The sequence below is a fragment of the Enoplosus armatus genome, chromosome 11, assembly GCF_043641665.1.
Source record: "Enoplosus armatus isolate fEnoArm2 chromosome 11, fEnoArm2.hap1, whole genome shotgun sequence".
Lineage (NCBI taxonomy): Eukaryota > Metazoa > Chordata > Actinopteri > Centrarchiformes > Enoplosidae > Enoplosus > Enoplosus armatus.
In genome coordinates, this window is record NC_092190.1 from 871,690 (window position 1) to 896,870 (window position 25,181).

Genomic DNA, 25,181 nt, shown 5'->3' on the forward strand with positions numbered 1-25,181 from the left:
TCTCCTTCCTCTATTTCCCTCTCCTTGCTTCTCAAAATGACACCCTTGCTTTTAATTTCTGCTGAGGCTGACATCTCGGTTTTAATTTGTTTGATTTCTTCATTAAAATCCATCCCCTGTTGGTTTAGTTTAAAATACCGCTGGAGTCGTTTCTGCAGTCCCAACATGCGTCTGTTGTCCCTGTCTTTTTTTTTCTTGCCTGCCTGTCTAAAGAAAGTCTGGGTCCTTGCTTTCACCATTTCCCACCAGTGTGCACGTGTATCGTAGAAGTCTTGAAGGGTCTGCCACTCTTGGTACTGCTCTCTATACTGTCTACCTAACTCCCTATCTTCTAAAAGGGAGCAGTTGAGCTTCCACAGACCGCTTCCTGATGTCACACCCGAAGAGAGTGAGAGAGTGCAGGAGAGCATTGCGTGGTCTGAAAAGAAAACAGGTGTCAATCTAGCATCAGTTGGTGGGCAATCACGTGATAAAATGTAATCAATGCGAGAGGCTCGGGTGCCATCACCACTAAACCAGGTGAAGCCCTCTTCTCTGGGATGCATGGTTTTAAAACAGTCCAGAAGTTTAAAATCCCTGCATATGCCCTGAAATAAAACTGAGGTTTTGTCCACTTTAAAATCTTCACCTGCTCTCTTCCTATCATTCCTGCTTAAAATACAATTAAAATCTCCCCCTACAACTAAAGGTGCCCTACCTAGCATGTGGAACTGCAAGTCTTCTAAAAGATCATACCTGTCATTTCTGTCGTTAAAGCCATAAATATTTAAGATGTTAAAATCTTTTCCCATAAAAGTCAGGTGTGCTAAAAGTGCCCGACCATCTCTCACCACAGTGCTGCCCTTCACCAAAACCAGGGGGTTTTTGATTAAAATGGCCACTCCGTCATTTCTGTTTGCGTTTGATCCGCTCCACATCGATGTTTGTGGCCATAGCTCCTCCCACTCTCTGTAGTGGTTTAAAAATGGCAGGCCACATTCCTGTATTAAAAACACATCTGACTTAAAAGAATTAAGAAAGGATAGAACAGTCTGGGCTCTAACTCGTGACTTCACGCTTCTCACATTGATGGTTGAGAAGGTGAGTGCCATGAGTATGGTTAAAATTAACAGGTATGAAATCTTAAAAGTCTAAAAGGGATTATCAATGTTAAAAAAAAGCAGTTATTTAATTTCTTGTGAACGGAGCTCTTCCTTCACTCTCATGGGTGAAGAGTGACGGGGTTGAGCTTCATTCCCCTGTCGGACTCTAGGGGTAGGCCTTGGACGCATGGTCGCATTGAGATTTGAGTCCTTAGGGGTTGATTGCAGAGCTATTGTTAGGAAAGAGACCTCATTTGGAGAATTGGAGGGGAAGACTCTAGGCTCCTCCACAGATGGGCTGTTTGAGTAGTTCCCAGCTCTTCCCCTCTTCTCTGAGACTACAGGAGACTCAGAGGACAATTCTGATATAGGCCTCTTGGTCTGCTGGGCGTTGGGGAGGGAGGCGTCCTCACTATCGCCCTGTGATTGGTCATTTTCACATTCTGAGCAAGCTCCGGCTTTTGCCTGCATTGCCCCATCTTCCTCAAGACTTTCCAGTTGCGGGGCAATTGCAGGCCCCTCCTCTCCTTCATATCCGGAGCTAGCTCCGCCTTCTGCCTGCATTGCCCCATCTTCCTCACCACTCTCCATTTGTGGGGCAATTGCAGGCCCCTCCCCCTCTCCCGCCTCTCCTGATCCTGGCCTTCCAGTCACAGGATTTGGCGGGAGATTTGAATTTCCCAGCCCAGCTTCTTCAATTAGCTCTCTAACTGCTTCCTCTTGTCCACCATTTTGTGGGGTTTTCGCTGCCTTCAGTTTGTTGGCAAATGACTTTGGGCAATCTCTGAAGAGGTGGGTTGTTTCTCCACAAAGATTGCACTTTCTACCATTGGTACATTCCTCAAAGGTGTGCCCAATTTCTCTACATTTTCCACAAATAGTCTGCTGACACGCTTCTGCCAGGTGCCCATGCTCACCACACTTGCGGCACAGCTTGGGCTGGCCCTGGTAGTGAATGTAGCCTCTGTTGTTTCCCAGAACTATCACAGATGGCAGATGTTTCAGGCCCTGGAAGCCTTGGGGGTCCTGCCATTGTTGGATGGGGACCCTCCAAGCGCAATTCCAAATGCCATCCTCATCTTTCACTTTGGTAGCCTGTCCTTTTACAGTGCAGTATCTACCCAGCCACAAACAAATGTCATCCGCATTCACGGTCTCATTGAACATTCTGATAATGATGGTTTTGGAGGCATTATCAGTCAGTTTCTCAACATTAAAAGCGGAAAACTGGGGTTTTACATTTTCAAAGCGTGTCCAAAACTCTCTCAGCAGCGCGGCAGACCGAAAGCTTACATCGAAACCTTTATTCGTTGGTAGAGTAACAATGCAATTTATATTCTCTGGTTCAAACTTAAGGGTTTTTTGGATTAACCTCCTGGAGAAGTCAATTCTGGACATCCCCAGGGGCTTTCCATGGTCATTTTCTTTAAAGGTAAATCTGACACTGTGGTGCCTCCGCATGCCGGAAATGTTGGCCGACATGGTGGAGGCACCACAAACTGAAAGGATTAAAAAGAAGGACTAAAACACTTAAGAACTGTCTAAAAAAAAAAACAAAACAAAAAGAAACAAAGACGATATAAATAGAACTAAGATCAATAAATATGTTAAAACCAGCAAATAATTAAAACGAACTTACCTTTTCTTGTTTAGCCGGGACAAGATGTTAAATCAACAGAGTAGAGGTAAGCAGTACTCTGTGCCAATGAATTCCTTTAGGTGTAGGATTTACAACTACAATAGAGTTGAAATTTTCTCCACAAGGAATAAGGTGAATGTCCTCCCGAGAATGGGAAGTAAAACACAATGCCACAAACAGGCAAAAGTTTTTACCACCAACAGGAAGCGATCACAGTCTTAGCCAAAAGGCCGAGAAGCGATGAGCCCTGGCTGTTTGCTTCCAGAGGCCACATTCTGGAACAGCTCTCCCTTGTCCTGGCGCAGTCGTTTCAAGCGCGCATAACAATGGCTGCTTCTCAGCGCCTCCTCCCAAGCCGACAAGGTGGCAGCCTAAATCTTGTTAAGGACAGCTTCTTGTTGCTTTTCACAAACGCACGAGGCTCAGCCACACGGCAGAGCCTGCCAAAAATAGTTTTAACTCATTGGTGTTCCTCTCCACGGAAGTCTTTAGTAAAAGGCGAAAGGCTTGTACGTGATGAAGAGAAACCCGAGTAAGTACAGGCCTCTCCAGGAGAGCGGCCGAGGAGCCTAGTCGCCCCGGTCACTACCCTCACGGTAAGCCTCACTCTGCTTGTGGAGTCCCAAATACCAGGCCACGCACATTCCCCTAGCCCTCCCCACATTAGCACAGGCTCTATCCAATGGGATCGCGGAGAAATGAAGGCCTGGCTTTTGGACACAGGCTACCAAATGTCCCAAACACTCAGGCCCTTGCGGACTCTCTGTGACGAGGGGAGCGAAAGTGCAGGGCACGTTTAACCGTACGTACCGGTTGGCATTAGTGGCTCCAAGGACTACAGACCCGTGGCACTGACCTCCCACATCATGAAGACCCTGGAGAGACTCGTCCTAGAGCAGCTCCGGCCCTTGGTCAAGACACACTTGGACCCCCTTCAGTTCGCCTATCAGCCCCGACTTGGAGTGGAGGATGCCATCATCTACCTGCTCAACCGCGTCTACGCCCACCTGGACAAGCCGGCGAGCACTGTGAGAGTCATGTTCTTTGACTTCTCCAGTGCGTTCAACACCATCCGTCCGGCTCTACTGGGTGAGAAGCTGACGGAGATGCAGGTGGATGCCCCCCTTGTGTCCTGGATTGTCAACTACCTGACTGGCAGACCACAGTATGTGCGCTTACAACACTGTGTGTCAGACAGAGTGGTCAGCAACACCGGGGCCCCGCAGGGAACTGTCCTCTCTCCCTTCCTCTTCACCGTCTACACCACGGACTTCAGCTACTGCACTGAGACCTGCCATCTTCAGAAGTTTTCTGACGACTCAGCAATAGTTGGATGTATCAGTAAGGGTGATGAAGAGGAGTACAGGGCTGCTGTGGACAACTTTGTCACATGGTGCGAGCAGAACCATCTACAGCTCAACGTGACAAAGACAAAGGAACTGACTGTGGATCTGAGGAGGACCAAGGCGCCGATGACCCCTGTTTCCATCCAGGGGGCCAGTGTGGACATTGTAGAGGATTACAAGTATCTGGGAGTTCACATAGACAATAAACTGGACTGGGTAAAGAACACTAATGCCCTCTACAGGAAGGGCCAGAGCCGTCTCTACTTTCTGAGGCGGCTGAGGTCCTTCAACATCTGCCGGACTATGCTGAGGATGTTTTATGAGTCTGTGGTGGCCAGTGCTATCCTCTATGCTGTTGCATGCTGGGGCAGCAGGCTGAGGGTGGCGGACTCCAACAGACTAAACAAACTGATCCGCAAGGCCAGTGACGTTGTGGGGGTGCAGCTGGACTCTCTGACGGTGGTGTCAGAGAGGAGGATGCTGTCTAAGCTGCGGGGCATCTTGAACAATGTTTCACATCCTCTCCATGACGTACTGGTCGGACACAAGAGCACCTTCAGTGGGAGACTCATTGCTCCCAAATGCACAACTGAGCGACACAGGAAATCATTCCTGCCTGTGGCCATCAGACTGTTTAACTCCTCTCTCTGAATGTCAGACACTCAGGAAGAGACTGGAATCCGTATCTGTATCTACCTCACCTGTTCATACACCACCTCACTATTTATGCAAAATGTTTAAGTGCAATACATATATAGTCACACACTTTAGTGCAACACATACATACATATACATTGTTATTGTATATATTTTTACCTCATTTCACTTAAATACTGTAAATGTGTATATTTTGTATTTTCATTTCATTTTTCATTTCACCTCATTTCACTTAAATACTGTAAATGTGTATATTTTGTATTTTGTATTTCTTATTTTTATATTTTGTACAAACTTTTAGTTCTAAATTATGCTACTTTCTACTCTTGAATGGGAGCACCGGTACTGTACAATTTCCCCCCGGGGATCAATAAAGTATTTCTGATTCTGATTTCTGATTCTGAATGTTCCCTATCTGTCTGCGAGTCAAAAGTGCGAATCTGGCTGCATTTTTTTGGGTGGCTTCATCTGGCTGTTGATGCTGAGCTGCCCTCTGCCCCCACCCCAGTGGTCACGGATGATACACAGTCATTTGAGAGCGGGAGCCCAGATGAGGCTCGGCGAGGGACGTCAGGCAGTCAGCAGAGGGTTTGACCCCGACTCTCTGTTTGTGTCGGTATTTGCTTTTTCACAAGGCAGGAGATGGGTGCACCGTTCCCGGCGGCACTGCAATACCGGGTCGATGCGTGGAGTGAACGGGGCAAGCCCCTTTTTCAGCTCCCGGTGCTAAAAATCCATTTAATATGTTGTCCCCTTATAGAGGACATATCAGATATTAAACTGATAAGAACAGATACTACACTTGATCTTAGCCAAAAGGCCGAGAAGCGATGAGCCCTGGCTGTTTGCTTCCAGAGGCCACATTCTGGAACAGCTCTCCCTTGTCCTGGCGCAGTCGTTTCAAGCGCGCATAACAATGGCTGCTTCTCAGCGCCTCCTCCCAAGCCGACAAGGTGGCAGCCTAAATCTTGTTAAGGACAGCTTCTTGTTGCTTTTCACAAACGCACGAGGCTCAGCCACACGGCAGAGCCTGCCAAAAATAGTTTTAACTCATTGGTGTTCCTCTCCACGGAAGTCTTTAGTAAAAGGCGAAAGGCTTGTACGTGATGAAGAGAAACCCGAGTAAGTACAGGCCTCTCCAGGAGAGCGGCCAAGGAGCCTAGTCGCCCCGGTCACTACCCTCACGGTAAGCCACACTCTGCTTGTGGAGTCCCAAATACCAGGCCACGCACATTCCCCTAGCCCTCCCCACATTAGCACAGGCTCTATCCAATGGGATCGCGGAGAAATGAAGGCCTGGCTTTTGGACACAGGCTACCAAGTGTCCCAAACACTCAGGCCCTTGCGGACTCTCTGTGACGAGGGGAGCGAAAGTGCAGGGCACGTTTAACCGTACGTACCGGTTGGCATTAGGGCAATGTTCCCTATCTGTCTGCGAGTCAAAAGTGCGAATCTGGCTGCATTTTTTTGGGTGGCTTCATCTGGCTGTTGATGCTGAGCTGCCCTCTGCCCCCACCCCAGTGGTCACGGATGATACACAGTCATTTGAGAGCGGGAGCCCAGATGAGGCTCGGCGAGGGACGTCAGGCAGTCAGCAGAGGGTTTGACCCCGACTCTCTGTTTGTGTCGGTATTTGCTTTTTCACAAGGCAGGAGATGGGTGCACCGTTCCCGCCGGCACTGCAATACCGGGTCGATGCATGGAGTGAACGGGGCAAGCCCCTTTTTCAGCTCCCGGTGCTAAAAATCCATTTAATATGTTGTCCCCTTATAGAGGACATATCAGATATTAAACTGATAAGAACAGATACTACACTTGATCTTAGCCAAAAGGCCGAGAAGCGATGAGCCCTGGCTGTTTGCTTCCAGAGGCCACATTCTGGAACAGCTCTCCCTTGTCCTGGCGCAGTCGTTTCAAGCGCGCATAACAATGGCTGCTTCTCAGCGCCTCCTCCCAAGCCGACAAGGTGGCAGCCTAAATCTTGTTAAGGACAGCTTCTTGTTGCTTTTCACAAACGCACGAGGCTCAGCCACACGGCAGAGCCTGCCAAAAATAGTTTTAACTCATTGGTGTTCCTCTCCACGGAAGTCTTTAGTAAAAGGCGAAAGGCTTGTACGTGATGAAGAGAAACCCGAGTAAGTACAGGCCTCTCCAGGAGAGCGGCCGAGGAGCCTAGTCGCCCCGGTCACTACCCTCACGGTAAGCCTCACTCTGCTTGTGGAGTCCCAAATACCAGGCCACGCACATTCCCCTAGCCCTCCCCACATTAGCACAGGCTCTATCCAATGGGATCGCGGAGAAATGAAGGCCTGGCTTTTGGACACAGGCTACCAAATGTCCCAAACACTCAGGCCCTTGCGGACTCTCTGTGACGAGGGGAGCGAAAGTGCAGGGCACGTTTAACCGTACGTACCGGTTGGCATTAGGGCAATGTTCCCTATCTGTCTGCGAGTCAAAAGTGCGAATCTGGCTGCATTTTTTTGGGTGGCTTCATCTGGCTGTTGATGCTGAGCTGCGCTCTGCCCCCACCCCAGTGGTCACGGATGATACACAGTCATTTGAGAGCGGGAGCCCAGATGAGGCTCGGCGAGGGACGTCAGGCAGTCAGCAGAGGGTTTGACCCCGACTCTCTGTTTGTGTCGGTATTTGCTTTTTCACAAGGCAGGAGATGGGTGCACCGTTCCCGGCGGCACTGCAATACCGGGTCGATGCGTGGAGTGAACGGGGCAAGCCCCTTTTTCAGCTCCCGGTGCTAAAAATCCATTTAATATGTTGTCCCCTTATAGAGGACATATCAGATATTAAACTGATAAGAACAGATACTACACTTGATCTTAGCCAAAAGGCCGAGAAGCGATGAGCCCTGGCTGTTTGCTTCCAGAGGCCACATTCTGGAACAGCTCTCCCTTGTCCTGGCGCAGTCGTTTCAAGCGCGCATAACAATGGCTGCTTCTCAGCGCCTCCTCCCAAGCCGACAAGGTGGCAGCCTAAATCTTGTTAAGGACAGCTTCTTGTTGCTTTTCACAAACGCACGAGGCTCAGCCACACGGCAGAGCCTGCCAAAAATAGTTTTAACTCATTGGTGTTCCTCTCCACGGAAGTCTTTAGTAAAAGGCGAAAGGCTTGTACGTGATGAAGAGAAACCCGAGTAAGTACAGGCCTCTCCAGGAGAGCGGCCGAGGAGCCTAGTCGCCCCGGTCACTACCCTCACGGTAAGCCTCACTCTGCTTGTGGAGTCCCAAATACCAGGCCACGCACATTCCCCTAGCCCTCCCCACATTAGCACAGGCTCTATCCAATGGGATCGCGGAGAAATGAAGGCCTGGCTTTTGGACACAGGCTACCAAGTGTCCCAAACACTCAGGCCCTTGCGGACTCTCTGTGACGAGGGGAGCGAAAGTGCAGGGCACGTTTAACCGTACGTACCGGTGGCAGTAGGGCAATGTTCCCTATCTGTCTGCGAGTCAAAAGTGCGAATCTGGCTGCATTTTTTTGGGTGGCTTCATCTGGCTGTTGATGCTGAGCTGCGCTCTGCCCCCACCCCAGTGGTCACGGATGATACACAGTCATTTGAGAGCGGGAGCCCAGATGAGGCTCGGCGAGGGACGTCAGGCAGTCAGCAGAGGGTTTGACCCCGACTCTCTGTTTGTGTCGGTATTTGCTTTTTCACAAGGCAGGAGATGGGTGCACCGTTCCCGGCGGCACTGCAATACCGGGTCGATGCGTGGAGTGAACGGGGCAAGCCCCTTTTTCAGCTCCCGGTGCTAAAAATCCATTTAATATGTTGTCCCCTTATAGAGGACATATCAGATATTAAACTGATAAGAACAGATACTACACTTGATCTTAGCCAAAAGGCCGAGAAGCGATGAGCCCTGGCTGTTTGCTTCCAGAGGCCACATTCTGGAACAGCTCTCCCTTGTCCTGGCGCAGTCGTTTCAAGCGCGCATAACAATGGCTGCTTCTCAGCGCCTCCTCCCAAGCCGACAAGGTGGCAGCCTAAATCTTGTTAAGGACAGCTTCTTGTTGCTTTTCACAAACGCACGAGGCTCAGCCACACGGCAGAGCCTGCCAAAAATAGTTTTAACTCATTGGTGTTCCTCTCCACGGAAGTCTTTAGTAAAAGGCGAAAGGCTTGTACGTGATGAAGAGAAACCCGAGTAAGTACAGGCCTCTCCAGGAGAGCGGCCGAGGAGCCTAGTCGCCCCGGTCACTACCCTCACGGTAAGCCTCACTCTGCTTGTGGAGTCCCAAATACCAGGCCACGCACATTCCCCTAGCCCTCCCCACATTAGCACAGGCTCTATCCAATGGGATCGCGGAGAAATGAAGGCCTGGCTTTTGGACACAGGCTACCAAATGTCCCAAACACTCAGGCCCTTGCGGACTCTCTGTGACGAGGGGAGCGAAAGTGCAGGGCACGTTTAACCGTACGTACCGGTTGGCATTAGGGCAATGTTCCCTATCTGTCTGCGAGTCAAAAGTGCGAATCTGGCTGCATTTTTTTGGGTGGCTTCATCTGGCTGTTGATGCTGAGCTGCGCTCTGCCCCCACCCCAGTGGTCACGGATGATACACAGTCATTTGAGAGCGGGAGCCCAGATGAGGCTCGGCGAGGGACGTCAGGCAGTCAGCAGAGGGTTTGACCCCGACTCTCTGTTTGTGTCGGTATTTGCTTTTTCACAAGGCAGGAGATGGGTGCACCGTTCCCGGCGGCACTGCAATACCGGGTCGATGCGTGGAGTGAACGGGGCAAGCCCCTTTTTCAGCTCCCGGTGCTAAAAATCCATTTAATATGTTGTCCCCTTATAGAGGACATATCAGATATTAAACTGATAAGAACAGATACTACACTTGATCTTAGCCAAAAGGCCGAGAAGCGATGAGCCCTGGCTGTTTGCTTCCAGAGGCCACATTCTGGAACAGCTCTCCCTTGTCCTGGCGCAGTCGTTTCAAGCGCGCATAACAATGGCTGCTTCTCAGCGCCTCCTCCCAAGCCGACAAGGTGGCAGCCTAAATCTTGTTAAGGACAGCTTCTTGTTGCTTTTCACAAACGCACGAGGCTCAGCCACACGGCAGAGCCTGCCAAAAATAGTTTTAACTCATTGGTGTTCCTCTCCACGGAAGTCTTTAGTAAAAGGCGAAAGGCTTGTACGTGATGAAGAGAAACCCGAGTAAGTACAGGCCTCTCCAGGAGAGCGGCCGAGGAGCCTAGTCGCCCCGGTCACTACCCTCACGGTAAGCCTCACTCTGCTTGTGGAGTCCCAAATACCAGGCCACGCACATTCCCCTAGCCCTCCCCACATTAGCACAGGCTCTATCCAATGGGATCGCGGAGAAATGAAGGCCTGGCTTTTGGACACAGGCTATCAAATGTCCCAAACACTCAGGCCCTTGCGGACTCTCTGTGACGAGGGGAGCGAAAGTGCAGGGCACGTTTAACCGTACGTACCGGTGGCAGTAGGGCAATGTTCCCTATCTGTCTGCGAGTCAAAAGTGCGAATCTGGCTGCATTTTTTTGGGTGGCTTCATCTGGCTGTTGATGCTGAGCTGCGCTCTGCCCCCACCCCAGTGGTCACGGATGATACACAGTCATTTGAGAGCGGGAGCCCAGATGAGGCTCGGCGAGGGACGTCAGGCAGTCAGCAGTAGGGCAATGTTCCCTATCTGTCTGCGAGTCAAAAGTGCGAATCTGGCTGCATTTTTTTGGGTGGCTTCATCTGGCTGTTGATGCTGAGCTGCGCTCTGCCCCCACCCCAGTGGTCACGGATGATACACAGTCATTTGAGAGCGGGAGCCCAGATGAGGCTCGGCGAGGGACGTCAGGCAGTCAGCAGAGGGTTTGACCCCGACTCTCTGTTTGTGTCGGTATTTGCTTTTTCACAAGGCAGGAGATGGGTGCACCGTTCCCGGCGGCACTGCAATACCGGGTCGATGCGTGGAGTGAACGGGGCAAGCCCCTTTTTCAGCTCCCGGTGCTAAAAATCCATTTAATATGTTGTCCCCTTATAGAGGACATATCAGATATTAAACTGATAAGAACAGATACTACACTTGATCTTAGCCAAAAGGCCGAGAAGCGATGAGCCCTGGCTGTTTGCTTCCAGAGGCCACATTCTGGAACAGCTCTCCCTTGTCCTGGCGCAGTCGTTTCAAGCGCGCATAACAATGGCTGCTTCTCAGCGCCTCCTCCCAAGCCGACAAGGTGGCAGCCTAAATCTTGTTAAGGACAGCTTCTTGTTGCTTTTCACAAACGCACGAGGCTCAGCCACACGGCAGAGCCTGCCAAAAATAGTTTTAACTCATTGGTGTTCCTCTCCACGGAAGTCTTTAGTAAAAGGCGAAAGGCTTGTACGTGATGAAGAGAAACCCGAGTAAGTACAGGCCTCTCCAGGAGAGCGGCCGAGGAGCCTAGTCGCCCCGGTCACTACCCTCACGGTAAGCCTCACTCTGCTTGTGGAGTCCCAAATACCAGGCCACGCACATTCCCCTAGCCCTCCCCACATTAGCACAGGCTCTATCCAATGGGATCGCGGAGAAATGAAGGCCTGGCTTTTGGACACAGGCTACCAAATGTCCCAAACACTCAGGCCCTTGCGGACTCTCTGTGACGAGGGGAGCGAAAGTGCAGGGCACGTTTAACCGTACGTACCGGTGGCAGTAGGGCAATGTTCCCTATCTGTCTGCGAGTCAAAAGTGCGAATCTGGCTGCATTTTTTTGGGTGGCTTCATCTGGCTGTTGATGCTGAGCTGCGCTCTGCCCCCACCCCAGTGGTCACGGATGATACACAGTCATTTGAGAGCGGGAGCCCAGATGAGGCTCGGCGAGGGACGTCAGGCAGTCAGCAGAGGGTTTGACCCCGACTCTCTCTTTGTGTCGGTATTTGCTTTTTCACAAGGCAGGAGATGGGTGCACCGTTCCCGGCGGCACTGCAATACCGGGTCGATGCGTGGAGTGAACGGGGCAAGCCCCTTTTTCAGCTCCCGGTGCTAAAAATCCATTTAATATGTTGTCCCCTTATAGAGGACATATCAGATATTAAACTGATAAGAACAGATTTTTTTTCTTTCGAAAAGATTTATTGACACTCATTTCATAGTAATTTCACATAAAACCCAGAGTTAAGACATACAAATTACCTTTTAAAATACAAGAAATCAATCAATACAATGGTGCAACATGTAAGACCATATTTAAATATTCAAAACACTGTCGTCAGAGGTATTACAGATGAGATTTCTCACAAGTTAAAAATTATACATTTTGTGCATGTCTGTGTGTTTTGAGTGTCCATTTTAAAATGTCCAACCCAACAAAAAAAACAAAAACAAATGGGGAGTGCTTCGGTAAAAATCCTCCCTTCCAACTCCATTGCTGTGCAGGAGCATAGTGATTCCCTACCAAGGATAAGTCATTCCGCTCTCCCAAACAGATTTGGTCTCTCGGAATCCTTTCTTGGTGCTCAGAGGAGACCTTCGCCCTGTTGCTCCTTCCCACCTGCCTCACCCGGAGAGTCAGGCCGCCGCTGCTTTGAACTTCTTTTGTGTGGCTCCGGCTCCTTCGTCCGAATGGGCACAAATGCGATTCTTCTTTGTGGCTGTGTCCTTGGCCTGCCGCCTGCAGCTTCGGCTGCTTGGACCGTCGCTGCGGCCATCCGGATCGCAGCCACGGGGGGGATCTGCATGTGCTTCCTTGCCAGCAAGTTTCTGGAGGTCCATATGGCGTCTTTTATGGCGGCTAGGGTAAGCCACTGCTTGGGGAAGTCGCATGCTGGCAATTGTTTTTGGCCCACCCCATACAGCACCAGCTGTGCTGTAAGGACCTCCCTTGCTGGCAAGTACGGGAATTGCAAGGAGCCGGCCGTTGCCCACTGTTCTACGGCAGCGCTGCACTCCCAGAGCAAATGCCTCACCGACTCGGGCGCGCCACAACCTGGTCGGGGACAAGTTGAATGTGTGGACAAGCCCCGGGAGTGCATTACGGACCTGACTGGGAGGATCTCGTGAGCCACCATCCATGACAGGTCCCGGAGTCTGTTTGGAAGAGCGGAATGGTTCACGTTGCGCCACACTGCTGAAGGCTCGCCCAATGCGAGCCCGCGCACTGGACTCACTGGTTCCTGCTCCTGCACAACAGAAATGACAGAACGGTGGTTGGTTAAAACTTTCAACTCCTCCTGCTCAAGGTTAAAATGCCTTAAAAATGTCTGGATAAAAGCGTAGGTTGGTGGCAGGTTAAAAGACACAGGTACTTTAAGATCATTGGGTAAAATTTTTAATCGTCTGAGGTAGGACCCCATCCAGAACCGTGTCATTGCTGTTGTTTTGGGGTTTCTGGATGGGGCTGTGGCGGTTGTGATGTGTAGTGCTGTGTATCTGCTCCCTAAAAACAAGTACAGGTCAGGGACTCCTTTTCCTCCTTTCTCCTTCGGCTTCTTCATCACATATCTCCTCAGACGTTCCCACTTGGAGCCCCACAGGAAATAAAAGATGGCTCTTTCCAAGTCTAAAAGCACTCTTCTAGGTGGGAAAAAAACAGAACTGATGAGTAAAAGCAAAGGTAAAATCACAGCTTTGATGATTAAAACCTTTCCTTCCATTGTCAGTCTTCTAAGTCTCCAGTACCCTAGTCTCTGCCTGACTTTCCCTACAATGTCTGGCCAATTTGTTTTCCCTCCCCCCTCCCTATCAAATTTGATCCCAAGTATCTTTTGGTCTGTCTGGGTCACAGTCAGGGGGAGTCCTGTCATCTCAGTCGCTGTCCACGGTCCATAAAAGTGGGCTTGGGTCTTGCCTCTGTTGAGTTTTGACCCAGAGGCCCGTCCAAACCAGTCAGTCAAGTCCAGCGTCCTGTTGACAGATAAAAGGTCAGTGCATAAAATGTTCACGTCGTCCATGTATAAAAAACACTTTGTCTCCAGTCCCCCGCTCCCTGGGGCTCCAACCCCATTGATTTGTTGGTCCCTTCTCAAGATCTGTGCCAGTGGTTCTATGCAGAGAACATAGAGGAGGGCAGATAACGGACAACCCTGACGGACACCGCAGTTTATATCCACTGCTTCTGTAAGATGCCCGTTAACAGTGAATTTGCTGGTAATGCCCTGGTACAGCATTCTCACCCAGGCTATAAACCTTCTTGGAAACCCCATTTTTTGCAGCACCTGGAAAAGGTACTGGTGCGAGATCCGATCAAAGGCTTTCTCAAAATCTAAATTTAGGACAACTAGCCGGATGTTTCTGTCTCTCGCATAACAGATGGTGTCTCGGATCAGTACGAGGCTGTCGGTGATCTTCCTCCCCGGGACAGCACAGGCTTGATCAGGGTGAATCAGGTCTTCTAAAAACAAAGACATGCGGGATGCTAAAACCTTACTAAAAAGTTTACAATCAAAATTTAAAAGTGTAATGGGTCTCCAGTTCTTCAAATCTGTCTTGTCTTTGTCTTTGTGAAGGAGAGTCACTATCCCTACTCTAAAACTGTCAGGAAGTCGGTCAAGTTTTTCAAAATCCATAAAAACAGCAATCAAGTCAGGTGCTAAAATGTCCCAGAACGTCACATAAAATTCCAGAGGGAGCCCATCTTCTCCTGGAGACTTACCTGCCTTAAAAGACTTGAGACATTTATTTAACTCGAGAATGTTAAAATCTTGGGTTAAAAGCTCACTGTCATTTACTGCTTGGTCAATAACTTCTAAGACTTCAGTCATGGTGTCCCACTTAACGTGTTTTTCTTTGTATAGTTCTCTATAAAAATGTCCGACAGTTTCTATGATTTCCTCTGTGGTGTCAGCTATGCACCCATTTTCTTTTCTTAGTCTAAAAATACTCCCCCCTTTATTCATAATTTTCTTAAAAAAGTATCTTGTGCACTTCTCTCCTTCCTCTATTTCCCTCTCCTTGCTTCTCAAAATGACACCCTTGCTTTTAATTTCTGCTGAGGCTGACATCTGGGTTTTAATTTGTTTGATTTCTTCATTAAAATCCATCCCCTGTTGGTTTAGTTTAAAATACCGCTGGAGTCGTTTCTGCAGTCCCAACATGCGTCTGTTGTCCCTGTCTTTTTTTTTCTTGCCTGCCTGTCTAAAGAAAGTCTGGGTCCTTGCTTTCACCATTTCCCACCAGTGTGCACGTGTATCGTAGAAGTCTTGAAGGGTCTGCCACTCTTGGTACTGCTCTCTATACTGTCTACCTAACTCCCTATCTTCTAAAAGGGAGCAGTTGAGCTTCCACAGACCGCTTCCTGATGTCACACCCGAAGAGAGTGAGAGAGTGCAGGAGAGCATTGCGTGGTCTGAAAAGAAAACAGGTGTCAATCTAGCATCAGTTGGTGGGCAATCACGTGATAAAATGTAATCAATGCGAGAGGCTCGGGTGCCATCACCACTAAACCAGGTGAAGCCCTCCTCTCTGGGATGCGTGGTTTTAAAACAGTCCAGAAGTTTAAAATCCCTGCATATGCCCTGAAATAAGACTGAGGTTTTGTCCACTTTAAAATCTTCACCTGCTCTCTTCCTATCATTCCTGCTTAAAATACAATTAAAATCTCCCCCTACAACTAAAGGTGCCCTACCTAGCATGTGGAACTGCAAGTCTTCTAAAAGATCATACCTGTCATTTCTGTCGTTAAAGCCATAAATATTTAAGACGTTAAAATCTTTTCCCATAAAAGTCAGGTGTGCTAAAAGTGCCCGACCATCTCTCACCACAGTGCTGCCCTTCACCAAAACCAGGGGGTTTTTGATTAAAATGGCCACTCCGTCATTTCTGTTTGCGTTTGATCCGCTCCACATCGATGTTTGTGGCCATAGCTCCTCCCACTCTCTGTAGTGGTTTAAAAATGGCAGGCCACATTCCTGTATTAAAAACACATCTGACTTAAAAGAATTAAGAAAGGATAAAACAGTCTGGGCTCTAACTCGTGACTTCACGCTTCTCACATTGATGGTTGAGAAGGTGAGTGCCATGAGTATGGTTAAAATTAACAGGTATGAAATCTTAAAAGTCTAAAAGGGATTATCAATGTTAAAAAAAAAGCAGTTATTTAAATTTCTTGTGAACGGAGCTCTTCCTTCACTCTCATGGGTGAAGAGTGACGGGGTTGAGCTTCATTCCCCTGTCGGACTCTAGGGGTAGGCCTTGGACGCATGGTCGCATTGAGATTTGAGTCCTTAGGGGTTGATTGCAGAGCTATTGTTAGGAAAGAGACCTCATTTGGAGAATTGGAGGGGAAGACTCTAGGCTCCTCCACAGATGGGCTGTTTGAGTAGTTCCCAGCTCTTCCCCTCTTCTCTGAGACTACAGGAGACTCAGAGGACAATTCTGATATAGGCCTCTTGGTCTGCTGGGCGTTGGGGAGGGAGGCGTCCTCACTATCGCCCTGTGATTGGTCATTTTCACATTCTGAGCAAGCTCCGGCTTTTGCCTGCATTGCCCCATCTTCCTCAAGACTTTCCAGTTGCGGGGCAATTGCAGGCCCCTCCTCTCCTTCATATCCGGAGCTAGCTCCGCCTTCTGCCTGCATTGCCCCATCTTCCTCACCACTCTCCATTTGTGGGGCAATTGCAGGCCCCTCCCCCTCTCCCGCCTCTCCTGATCCTGGCCTTCCAGTCACAGGATTTGGCGGGAGATTTGAATTTCCCAGCCCAGCTTCTTCAATTAGCTCTCTAACTGCTTCCTCTTGTCCACCATTTTGTGGGGTTTTCGCTGCCTTCAGTTTGTTGGCAAATGACTTTGGGCAATCTCTGAAGAGGTGGGTTGTTTCTCCACAAAGATTGCACTTTCTGCCATTGGTACATTCCTCAAAGGTGTGCCCAATTTCTCTACATTTTCCACAAATAGTCTGCTGACACGCTTCTGCCAGGTGCCCATGCTCACCACACTTGCGGCACAGCTTGGGCTGGCCCTGGTAGTGAATGTAGCCTCTGTTGTTTCCCAGAACTATCACAGATGGCAGATGTTTCAGGCCCTGGAAGCCTTGGGGGTCCTGCCATTGTTGGATGGGGACCCTCCAAGCGCAATTCCAAATGCCATCCTCATCTTTCACTTTGGTAGCCTGTCCTTTTACAGTGCAGTATCTACCCAGCCACAAACAAATGTCATCCGCATTCACGGTCTCATTGAACATTCTGATAATGATGGTTTTGGAGGCATTATCAGTCAGTTTCTCAACATTAAAAGCGGAAAACTGGGGTTTTACATTTTCAAAGCGTGTCCAAAACTCTCTCAGCAGCGCGGCAGACCGAAAGCTTACATCGAAACCTTTATTCGTTGGTAGAGTAACAATGCAATTTATATTCTCTGGTTCAAACTTAAGGGTTTTTTGGATTAACCTCCTGGAGAAGTCAATTCTGGACATCCCCAGGGGCTTTCCATGGTCATTTTCTTTAAAGGTAAATCTGACACTGTGGTGCCTCCGCATGCCGGAAATGTTGGCCGACATGGTGGAGGCACCACAAACTGAAAGGATTAAAAAGAAGGACTAAAACACTTAAGAATTGTCTAAAAAAAAACAAAACAAAAAGAAACAAAGACGATATAAATAGAACTAAGATCAATAAATATGTTAAAACCAGCAAATAATTAAAACGAACTTACCTTTTCTTGTTTAGCCGGGACAAGATGTTAAATCAACAGAGTAGAGGTAAGCAGTACTCTGTGCCAATGAATTCCTTTAGGTGTAGGATTTACAACTACAATAGAGTTGAAATTTTCTCCACAAGGAATAAGGTGAATGTCCTCCCGAGAATGGGAAGTAAAACACAATGCCACAAACAGGCAAAAGTTTTTACCACCAACAGGAAGCGATCACAGTCTTAGCCAAAAGGCCGAGAAGCGATGAGCCCTGGCTGTTTGCTTCCAGAGGCCACATTCTGGAACAGCTCTCCCTTGTCCTGGCGCAGTCGTTTCAAGCGCGCATAACAATGGCTGCTTCTCAGCGCCTCCTCCCAAGCCGACAAGGTGGCAGCCTAAATCTTGTTAAGGACAGCTTCTTGTTGCTTTTCACAAACGCACGAGGCTCAGCCACACGGCAGAGCCTGCCAAAAATAGTTTTAACTCATTGGTGTTCCTCTCCACGGAAGTCTTTAGTAAAAGGCGAAAGGCTTGTACGTGATGAAGAGAAACCCGAGTAAGTACAGGCCTCTCCAGGAGAGCGGCCGAGGAGCCTAGTCGCCCCGGTCACTACCCTCACGGTAAGCCTCACTCTGCTTGTGGAGTCCCAAATACCAGGCCACGCACATTCCCCTAGCCCTCCCCACATTAGCACAGGCTCTATCCAATGGGATCGCGGAGAAATGAAGGCCTGGCTTTTGGACACAGGCTACCAAATGTCCCAAACACTCAGGCCCTTGCGGACTCTCTGTGACGAGGGGAGCGAAAGTGCAGGGCACGTTTAACCGTACGTACCGGTGGCAGTAGGGCAATGTTCCCTATCTGTCTGCGAGTCAAAAGTGCGAATCTGGCTGCATTTTTTTGGGTGGCTTCATCTGGCTGTTGATGCTGAGCTGCGCTCTGCCCCCACCCCAGTGGTCACGGATGATACACAGTCATTTGAGAGCGGGAGCCCAGATGAGGCTCGGCGAGGGACGTCAGGCAGTCAGCAGAGGGTTTGACCCCGACTCTCTGTTTGTGTCGGTATTTGCTTTTTCACAAGGCAGGAGATGGGTGCACCGTTCCCGGCGGCACTGCAATACCGGGTCGATGCGTGGAGTGAACGGGGCAAGCCCCTTTTTCAGCTCCCGGTGCTAAAAATCCATTTAATATGTTGTCCCCTTATAGAGGACATATCAGATATTAAACTGATAAGAACAGATACTACAATTGATCTTAGCCAAAAGGCCGAGAAGCGATAAGCCCTGGCTGTTTGCTTCCAGAGGCCACATTCTGGAACAGCTCTCCCTTGTCCTGGCGCAGTCGTTTCAAGCGCGCATAACAATGGCTGCTTCTCAGCGCCTCCTCCCAAGCCGACAAGGTGGCAGCCTAAATCTTGTTAAGGACAGCTTCTTGTTGCTTTTCACAAACGCACGAGGCTCAGCCACACGGCAGAGCCTGCCAAAAATAGTTTTAACTCATTGGTGTTCCTCTCCACGGAAGTCTTTAGTAAAAGGCGAAAGGCTTGTACGTGATGAAGAGAAACCCGAGTAAGTACAGGCCTCTCCAGGAGAGCGGCCGAGGAGCCTAGTCGCCCCGGTCACTACCCTCACGGTAAGCCTCACTCTGCTTGTGGAGTCCCAAATACCAGGCCACGCACATTCCCCTAGCCCTCCCCACATTAGCACAGGCTCTATCCAATGGGATCGCGGAGAAATGAAGGCCTGGCTTTTGGACACAGGCTACCAAATGTCCCAAACACTCAGGCCCTTGCGGACTCTCTGTGACGAGGGGAGCGAAAGTGCAGGGCACGTTTAACCGTACGTACCGGTGGCAGTAGGGCAATGTTCCCTATCTGTCTGCGAGTCAAAAGTGCGAATCTGGCTGCATTTTTTTGGGTGGCTTCATCTGGCTGTTGATGCTGAGCTGCGCTCTGCCCCCACCCCAGTGGTCACGGATGATACACAGTCATTTGAGAGCGGGAGCCCAGATGAGGCTCGGCGAGGGACGTCAGGCAGTCAGCAGAGGGTTTGACCCCGACTCTCTCTTTGTGTCGGTATTTGCTTTTTAACAAGGCAGGAGATGGGTGCACCGCTCCCGGCGGCACTGCAATACCGGGTCGATGCGTGGAGTGAACGGGGCAAGCCCCTTTTTCAGCTCCCGGTGCTAAAAATCCATTTAATATGTTGTCCCCTTATAGAGGACATATCAGATATTAAACTGATAAGAACAGATACTACACTTGATCTTAGCCAAAAGGCCGAGAAGCGATGAGCCCTGGCTGTTTGCTTCCAGAGGCCACATTCTGGAACAGCTCTCCCTTGTCCTGGCGCAGTCGTTTCAAGCGCGCATAACAATGGCTGCTTCTCAGCGCCTCCTCCCAAGCCGACAAGGTGGCAGCCTAAATCTTGTTAAGGACAGCTTCTTGTTGCTTTTCACAAACGCACGAGGCTCAGCCACACGGCAGAGCCTGCCAAAAATAGTTTTAACTCATTGGTGTTCCTCTCCACGGAAGTCTTTAGTAAAAGGCGAAAGGCTTGTACGTGATGAAGAGAAACCCGAGTAAGTACAGGCCTCTCCAGGAGAGCGGCCGAGGAGCCTAGTCGCCCCGGTCACTACCCTCACGGTAAGCCTCACTCTGCTTGTGGAGTCCCAAATACCAGGCCACGCACATTCCCCTAGCCCTCCCCACATTAGCACAGGCTCTATCCAATGGGATCGCGGAGAAATGAAGGCCTGGCTTTTGGACACAGGCTACCAAATGTCCCAAACACTCAGGCCCTTGCGGACTCTCTGTGACGAGGGGAGCGAAAGTGCAGGGCACGTTTAACCGTACGTACCGGTGGCAGTAGGGCAATGTTCCCTATCTGTCTGCGAGTCAAAAGTGCGAATCTGGCTGCATTTTTTTGGGTGGCTTCATCTGGCTGTTGATGCTGAGCTGCGCTCTGCCCCCACCCCAGTGGTCACGGATGATACACAGTCATTTGAGAGCGGGAGCCCAGATGAGGCTCGGCGAGGGACGTCAGGCAGTCAGCAGAGGGTTTGACCCCGACTCTCTGTTTGTGTCGGTATTTGCTTTTTCACAAGGCAGGAGATGGGTGCACCGCTCCCGGCGGCACTGCAATACCGGGTCGATGCGTGGAGTGAACGGGGCAAGCCCCTTTTTCAGCTCCCGGTGCTAAAAATCCATTTAATATGTTGTCCCCTTATAGAGGACATATCAGATATTAAACTGATAAGAACAGATACTACACTTGATCTTAGCCAAAAGGCCGAGAAGCGATGAGCCCTGGCTGTTTGCTTCCAGAGGCCACATTCTGGAACAGCTCTCCCTTGTCCTGGCGCAGTCGTTTCAAGCGCGCATAACAATGGCTGCTTCTCAGCGCCTCCTCCCAAGCCGACAAGGTGGCAGCCTAAATCTTGTTAAGGACAGCTTCTTGTTGCTTTTCACAAACGCACGAGGCTCAGCCACACGGCAGAGCCTGCCAAAAATAGTTTTAACTCATTGGTGTTCCTCTCCACGGAAGTCTTTAGTAAAAGGCGAAAGGCTTGTACGTGATGAAGAGAAACCCGAGTAAGTACAGGCCTCTCCAGGAGAGCGGCCGAGGAGCCTAGTCGCCCCGGTCACTACCCTCACGGTAAGCCTCACTCTGCTTGTGGAGTCCCAAATACCAGGCCACGCACATTCCCCTAGCCCTCCCCACATTAGCACAGGCTCTATCCAATGGGATCGCGGAGAAATGAAGGCCTGGCTTTTGGACACAGGCTACCAAATGTCCCAAACACTCAGGCCCTTGCGGACTCTCTGTGACGAGGGGAGCGAAAGTGCAGGGCACGTTTAACCGTACGTACCGGTGGCAGTAGGGCAATGTTCCCTATCTGTCTGCGAGTCAAAAGTGCGAATCTGGCTGCATTTTTTTGGGTGGCTTCATCTGGCTGTTGATGCTGAGCTGCGCTCTGCCCCCACCCCAGTGGTCACGGATGATACACAGTCATTTGAGAGCGGGAGCCCAGATGAGGCTCGGCGAGGGACGTCAGGCAGTCAGCAGAGGGTTTGACCCCGACTCTCTGTTTGTGTCGGTATTTGCTTTTTCACAAGGCAGGAGATGGGTGCACCGCTCCCGGCGGCACTGCAATACCGGGTCGATGCGTGGAGTGAATGGGGCAAGCCCCTTTTTCAGCTCCCGGTGCTAAAAATCCATTTAATATGTTGTCCCCTTATAGAGGACATATCAGATATTAAACTGATAAGAACAGATACTACACTTGATCTTAGCCAAAAGGCCGAGAAGCGATGAGCCCTGGCTGTTTGCTTCCAGAGGCCACATTCTGGAACAGCTCTCCCTTGTCCTGGCGCAGTCGTTTCAAGCGCGCATAACAATGGCTGCTTCTCAGCGCCTCCTCCCAAGCCGACAAGGTGGCAGCCTAAATCTTGTTAAGGACAGCTTCTTGTTGCTTTTCACAAAAGCACGAGGCTCAGCCACACGGCAGAGCCTGCCAAAAATAGTGTTAACTCATTGGTGTTCCTCTCCACGGAAGTCTTTAGTAAAAGGCGAAAGGCTTGTACGTGATGAAGAGAAACCCGAGTAAGTACAGGCCTCTCCAGGAGAGCGGCCGAGGAGCCTAGTCGCCCCGGTCACTACCCTCACGGTAAGCCTCACTCTGCTTGTGGAGTCCCAAATACCAGGCCACGCACATTCCCCTAGCCCTCCCCACATTAGCACAGGCTCTATCCAATGGGATCGCGGAGAAATGAAGGCCTGGCTTTTGGACACAGGCTACCAAATGTCCCAAACACTCAGGCCCTTGCGGACTCTCTGTGACGAGGGGAGCGAAAGTGCAGGGCACGTTTAACCGTACGTACCGGTGGCAGTAGGGCAATGTTCCCTATCTGTCTGCGAGTCAAAAGTGCGAATCTGGCTGCATTTTTTTGGGTGGCTTCATCTGGCTGTTGATGCTGAGCTGCGCTCTGCCCCCACCCCAGTGGTCACGGATGATACACAGTCATTTGAGAGCGGGAGCCCAGATGAGGCTCGGCGAGGGACGTCAGGCAGTCAGCAGAGGGTTTGACCCCGACTCTCTCTTTGTGTCGGTATTTGCTTTTTCACAAGGCAGGAGATGGGTGCACCGTTCCCGGCGGCACTGCAATACCGGGTCGATGCGTGGAGTGAACGGGGCAAGCCCCTTTTTCAGCTCCCGGTGCTAAAAATCCATTTAATATGTTGTCCCCTTATAGAGGACATATCAGATATTAAACTGATAAGAACAGATACTACACTTGATCTTAGCCAAAAGGCCGAGAAGCGATGAGCCCTGGCTGTTTGCTTCCAGAGGCCACATTCTGGAACAGCTCTCCCTTGTCCTGGCGCAGTCGTTTCAAGCGCGCATAACAATGGCTGCTTCTCAGCGCCTCCTCCCAAGCCGACAAGGTGGCAGCCTAAATCTTGTTAAGGACAGCTTCTTGTTGCTTTTCACAAACGCACGAGGCTCAGCCACACGGCAGAGCCTGCCAAAAATAGTGTTAACTCATTGGTGTTCCTCTCCACGGAAGTCTTTAGTAAAAGGCGAAAGGCTTGTACGTGATGAAGAGAAACGCGAGTAAGTACAGGCCTCTCCAGGAGAGCGGCCGAGGAGCCTAGTCGCCCCGGTCACTACCCTCACGGTAAGCCTCACTCTGCTTGTGGAGTCCCAAATACCAGGCCACGCACATTCCCCTAGCCCTCCCCACATTAGCACAGGCTCTATCCAATGGGATCGCGGAGAAATGAAGGCCTGGCTTTTGGACACAGGCTACCAAATGTCCCAAACACTCAGGCCCTTGCGGACTCTCTGTGACGAGGGGAGCGAAAGTGCAGGGCACGTTTAACCGTACGTACCGGTGGCAGTAGGGCAATGTTCCCTATCTGTCTGCGAGTCAAAAGTGCGAATCTGGCTGCATTTTTTTGGGTGGCTTCATCTGGCTGTTGATGCTGAGCTGCGCTCTGCCCCCACCCCAGTGGTCACGGATGATACACAGTCATTTGAGAGCGGGAGCCCAGATGAGGCTCGGCGAGGGACGTCAGGCAGTCAGCAGAGGGTTTGACCCCGACTCTCTCTTTGTGTCGGTATTTGCTTTTTCACAAGGCAGGAGATGGGTGCACCGTTCCCGGCGGCACTGCAATACCGGGTCGATGCGTGGAGTGAACGGGGCAAGCCCCTTTTTCAGCTCCCGGTGCTAAAAATCCATTTAATATGTTGTCCCCTTATAGAGGACATATCAGATATTAAACTGATAAGAACAGATACTACACTTGATCTTAGCCAAAAGGCCGAGAAGCGATGAGCCCTGGCTGTTTGCTTCCAGAGGCCACATTCTGGAACAGCTCTCCCTTGTCCTGGCGCAGTCGTTTCAAGCGCGCATAACAATGGCTGCTTCTCAGCGCCTCCTCCCAAGCCGACAAGGTGGCAGCCTAAATCTTGTTAAGGACAGCTTCTTGTTGCTTTTCACAAACGCACGAGGCTCAGCCACACGGCAGAGCCTGCCAAAAATAGTGTTAACTCATTGGTGTTCCTCTCCACGGAAGTCTTTAGTAAAAGGCGAAAGGCTTGTACGTGATGAAGAGAAACCCGAGTAAGTACAGGCCTCTCCAGGAGAGCGGCCGAGGAGCCTAGTCGCCCCGGTCACTACCCTCACGGTAAGCCTCACTCTGCTTGTGGAGTCCCAAATACCAGGCCACGCACATTCCCCTAGCCCTCCCCACATTAGCACAGGCTCTATCCAATGGGATCGCGGAGAAATGAAGGCCTGGCTTTTGGACACAGGCTACCAAATGTCCCAAACACTCAGGCCCTTGCGGACTCTCTGTGACGAGGGGAGCGAAAGTGCAGGGCACGTTTAACCGTACGTACCGGTGGCAGTAGGGCAATGTTCCCTATCTGTCTGCGAGTCAAAAGTGCGAATCTGGCTGCATTTTTTTGGGTGGCTTCATCTGGCTGTTGATGCTGAGCTGCGCTCTGCCCCCACCCCAGTGGTCACGGATGATACACAGTCATTTGAGAGCGGGAGCCCAGATGAGGCTCGGCGAGGGACGTCAGGCAGTCAGCAGAGGGTTTGACCCCGACTCTCTCTTTGTGTCGGTATTTGCTTTTTCACAAGGCAGGAGATGGGTGCACCGTTCCCGGCGGCACTGCAATACCGGGTCGATGCGTGGAGTGAACGGGGCAAGCCCCTTTTTCAGCTCCCGGTGCTAAAAATCCATTTAATATGTTGTCCCCTTATAGAGGACATATCAGATATTAAACTGATAAGAACAGATACTACACTTGATCTTAGCCAAAAGGCCGAGAAGCGATGAGCCCTGGCTGTTTGCTTCCAGAGGCCACATTCTGGAACAGCTCTCCCTTGTCCTGGCGCAGTCGTTTCAAGCGCGCATAACAATGGCTGCTTCTCAGCGCCTCCTCCCAAGCCGACAAGGTGGCAGCCTAAATCTTGTTAAGGACAGCTTCTTGTTGCTTTTCACAAACGCACGAGGCTCAGCCACACGGCAGAGCCTGCCAAAAATAGTGTTAACTCATTGGTGTTCCTCTCCACGGAAGTCTTTAGTAAAAGGCGAAAGGCTTGTACGTGATGAAGAGAAACCCGAGTAAGTACAGGCCTCTCCAGGAGAGCGGCCGAGGAGCCTAGTCGCCCCGGTCACTACCCTCACGGTAAGCCTCACTCTGCTTGTGGAGTCCCAAATACCAGGCCACGCACATTCCCCTAGCCCTCCCCACATTAGCACAGGCTCTATCCAATGGGATCGCGGAGAAATGAAGGCCTGGCTTTTGGACACAGGCTACCAAATGTCCCAAACACTCAGGCCCTTGCGGACTCTCTGTGACGAGGGGAGCG

General features: G+C 50.5%; 28 non-coding genes and 1 pseudogene across 28 annotated transcripts; all 29 read right to left on the minus strand.

Annotated features, from left to right (window-relative positions):
- Positions 1-3,140: 3,140 nt before the first annotated feature.
- LOC139293260 (U5 spliceosomal RNA) lies at positions 3,141-3,257 on the minus strand. The gene has a single exon (XR_011597877.1). It is a non-coding gene; the product is annotated as a U5 spliceosomal RNA (small nuclear RNA).
- A 2,108-nt stretch (positions 3,258-5,365) lies between these two features.
- Positions 5,366-5,556, minus strand: LOC139292993 (U2 spliceosomal RNA). The gene has a single exon (XR_011597660.1). It is a non-coding gene; the product is annotated as a U2 spliceosomal RNA (small nuclear RNA).
- Positions 5,557-5,733: 177 nt separating this feature from the next.
- Positions 5,734-5,850, minus strand: LOC139293262 (U5 spliceosomal RNA). Its single transcript, XR_011597879.1, has one exon. It is a non-coding gene; the product is annotated as a U5 spliceosomal RNA (small nuclear RNA).
- A 528-nt stretch (positions 5,851-6,378) lies between these two features.
- Positions 6,379-6,569, minus strand: LOC139293044 (U2 spliceosomal RNA). The gene has a single exon (XR_011597708.1). It is a non-coding gene; the product is annotated as a U2 spliceosomal RNA (small nuclear RNA).
- Positions 6,570-6,746: 177 nt separating this feature from the next.
- Positions 6,747-6,863, minus strand: LOC139293263 (U5 spliceosomal RNA). The gene has a single exon (XR_011597880.1). It is a non-coding gene; the product is annotated as a U5 spliceosomal RNA (small nuclear RNA).
- A 528-nt stretch (positions 6,864-7,391) lies between these two features.
- Positions 7,392-7,582, minus strand: LOC139292994 (U2 spliceosomal RNA). Its single transcript, XR_011597661.1, has one exon. It is a non-coding gene; the product is annotated as a U2 spliceosomal RNA (small nuclear RNA).
- Positions 7,583-7,759: 177 nt separating this feature from the next.
- Positions 7,760-7,876, minus strand: LOC139293264 (U5 spliceosomal RNA). The gene has a single exon (XR_011597881.1). It is a non-coding gene; the product is annotated as a U5 spliceosomal RNA (small nuclear RNA).
- Positions 7,877-8,403: 527 nt separating this feature from the next.
- On the minus strand, positions 8,404-8,594 carry LOC139292995 (U2 spliceosomal RNA). The gene has a single exon (XR_011597662.1). It is a non-coding gene; the product is annotated as a U2 spliceosomal RNA (small nuclear RNA).
- A 177-nt stretch (positions 8,595-8,771) lies between these two features.
- LOC139293265 (U5 spliceosomal RNA) lies at positions 8,772-8,888 on the minus strand. The gene has a single exon (XR_011597882.1). It is a non-coding gene; the product is annotated as a U5 spliceosomal RNA (small nuclear RNA).
- A 528-nt stretch (positions 8,889-9,416) lies between these two features.
- Positions 9,417-9,607, minus strand: LOC139292996 (U2 spliceosomal RNA). The gene has a single exon (XR_011597663.1). It is a non-coding gene; the product is annotated as a U2 spliceosomal RNA (small nuclear RNA).
- A 177-nt stretch (positions 9,608-9,784) lies between these two features.
- On the minus strand, positions 9,785-9,901 carry LOC139293266 (U5 spliceosomal RNA). Its single transcript, XR_011597883.1, has one exon. It is a non-coding gene; the product is annotated as a U5 spliceosomal RNA (small nuclear RNA).
- A 715-nt stretch (positions 9,902-10,616) lies between these two features.
- On the minus strand, positions 10,617-10,807 carry LOC139292997 (U2 spliceosomal RNA). The gene has a single exon (XR_011597664.1). It is a non-coding gene; the product is annotated as a U2 spliceosomal RNA (small nuclear RNA).
- A 177-nt stretch (positions 10,808-10,984) lies between these two features.
- Positions 10,985-11,101, minus strand: LOC139293267 (U5 spliceosomal RNA). The gene has a single exon (XR_011597884.1). It is a non-coding gene; the product is annotated as a U5 spliceosomal RNA (small nuclear RNA).
- A 527-nt stretch (positions 11,102-11,628) lies between these two features.
- LOC139293060 (U2 spliceosomal RNA) lies at positions 11,629-11,804 on the minus strand (annotated as a pseudogene).
- A 5,932-nt stretch (positions 11,805-17,736) lies between these two features.
- LOC139293268 (U5 spliceosomal RNA) lies at positions 17,737-17,853 on the minus strand. Its single transcript, XR_011597885.1, has one exon. It is a non-coding gene; the product is annotated as a U5 spliceosomal RNA (small nuclear RNA).
- Positions 17,854-18,380: 527 nt separating this feature from the next.
- LOC139293039 (U2 spliceosomal RNA) lies at positions 18,381-18,571 on the minus strand. Its single transcript, XR_011597703.1, has one exon. It is a non-coding gene; the product is annotated as a U2 spliceosomal RNA (small nuclear RNA).
- Positions 18,572-18,748: 177 nt separating this feature from the next.
- Positions 18,749-18,865, minus strand: LOC139293269 (U5 spliceosomal RNA). The gene has a single exon (XR_011597886.1). It is a non-coding gene; the product is annotated as a U5 spliceosomal RNA (small nuclear RNA).
- A 527-nt stretch (positions 18,866-19,392) lies between these two features.
- Positions 19,393-19,583, minus strand: LOC139293008 (U2 spliceosomal RNA). The gene has a single exon (XR_011597674.1). It is a non-coding gene; the product is annotated as a U2 spliceosomal RNA (small nuclear RNA).
- Positions 19,584-19,760: 177 nt separating this feature from the next.
- On the minus strand, positions 19,761-19,877 carry LOC139293270 (U5 spliceosomal RNA). Its single transcript, XR_011597887.1, has one exon. It is a non-coding gene; the product is annotated as a U5 spliceosomal RNA (small nuclear RNA).
- Positions 19,878-20,404: 527 nt separating this feature from the next.
- LOC139293009 (U2 spliceosomal RNA) lies at positions 20,405-20,595 on the minus strand. Its single transcript, XR_011597675.1, has one exon. It is a non-coding gene; the product is annotated as a U2 spliceosomal RNA (small nuclear RNA).
- A 177-nt stretch (positions 20,596-20,772) lies between these two features.
- Positions 20,773-20,889, minus strand: LOC139293271 (U5 spliceosomal RNA). The gene has a single exon (XR_011597888.1). It is a non-coding gene; the product is annotated as a U5 spliceosomal RNA (small nuclear RNA).
- Positions 20,890-21,416: 527 nt separating this feature from the next.
- Positions 21,417-21,607, minus strand: LOC139293007 (U2 spliceosomal RNA). Its single transcript, XR_011597673.1, has one exon. It is a non-coding gene; the product is annotated as a U2 spliceosomal RNA (small nuclear RNA).
- Positions 21,608-21,784: 177 nt separating this feature from the next.
- Positions 21,785-21,901, minus strand: LOC139293294 (U5 spliceosomal RNA). The gene has a single exon (XR_011597908.1). It is a non-coding gene; the product is annotated as a U5 spliceosomal RNA (small nuclear RNA).
- Positions 21,902-22,428: 527 nt separating this feature from the next.
- On the minus strand, positions 22,429-22,619 carry LOC139292998 (U2 spliceosomal RNA). Its single transcript, XR_011597665.1, has one exon. It is a non-coding gene; the product is annotated as a U2 spliceosomal RNA (small nuclear RNA).
- A 177-nt stretch (positions 22,620-22,796) lies between these two features.
- LOC139293316 (U5 spliceosomal RNA) lies at positions 22,797-22,913 on the minus strand. The gene has a single exon (XR_011597932.1). It is a non-coding gene; the product is annotated as a U5 spliceosomal RNA (small nuclear RNA).
- A 527-nt stretch (positions 22,914-23,440) lies between these two features.
- On the minus strand, positions 23,441-23,631 carry LOC139293000 (U2 spliceosomal RNA). Its single transcript, XR_011597667.1, has one exon. It is a non-coding gene; the product is annotated as a U2 spliceosomal RNA (small nuclear RNA).
- Positions 23,632-23,808: 177 nt separating this feature from the next.
- LOC139293295 (U5 spliceosomal RNA) lies at positions 23,809-23,925 on the minus strand. The gene has a single exon (XR_011597909.1). It is a non-coding gene; the product is annotated as a U5 spliceosomal RNA (small nuclear RNA).
- A 527-nt stretch (positions 23,926-24,452) lies between these two features.
- LOC139293001 (U2 spliceosomal RNA) lies at positions 24,453-24,643 on the minus strand. The gene has a single exon (XR_011597668.1). It is a non-coding gene; the product is annotated as a U2 spliceosomal RNA (small nuclear RNA).
- Positions 24,644-24,820: 177 nt separating this feature from the next.
- LOC139293296 (U5 spliceosomal RNA) lies at positions 24,821-24,937 on the minus strand. The gene has a single exon (XR_011597910.1). It is a non-coding gene; the product is annotated as a U5 spliceosomal RNA (small nuclear RNA).
- Positions 24,938-25,181: the final 244 nt, after the last annotated feature.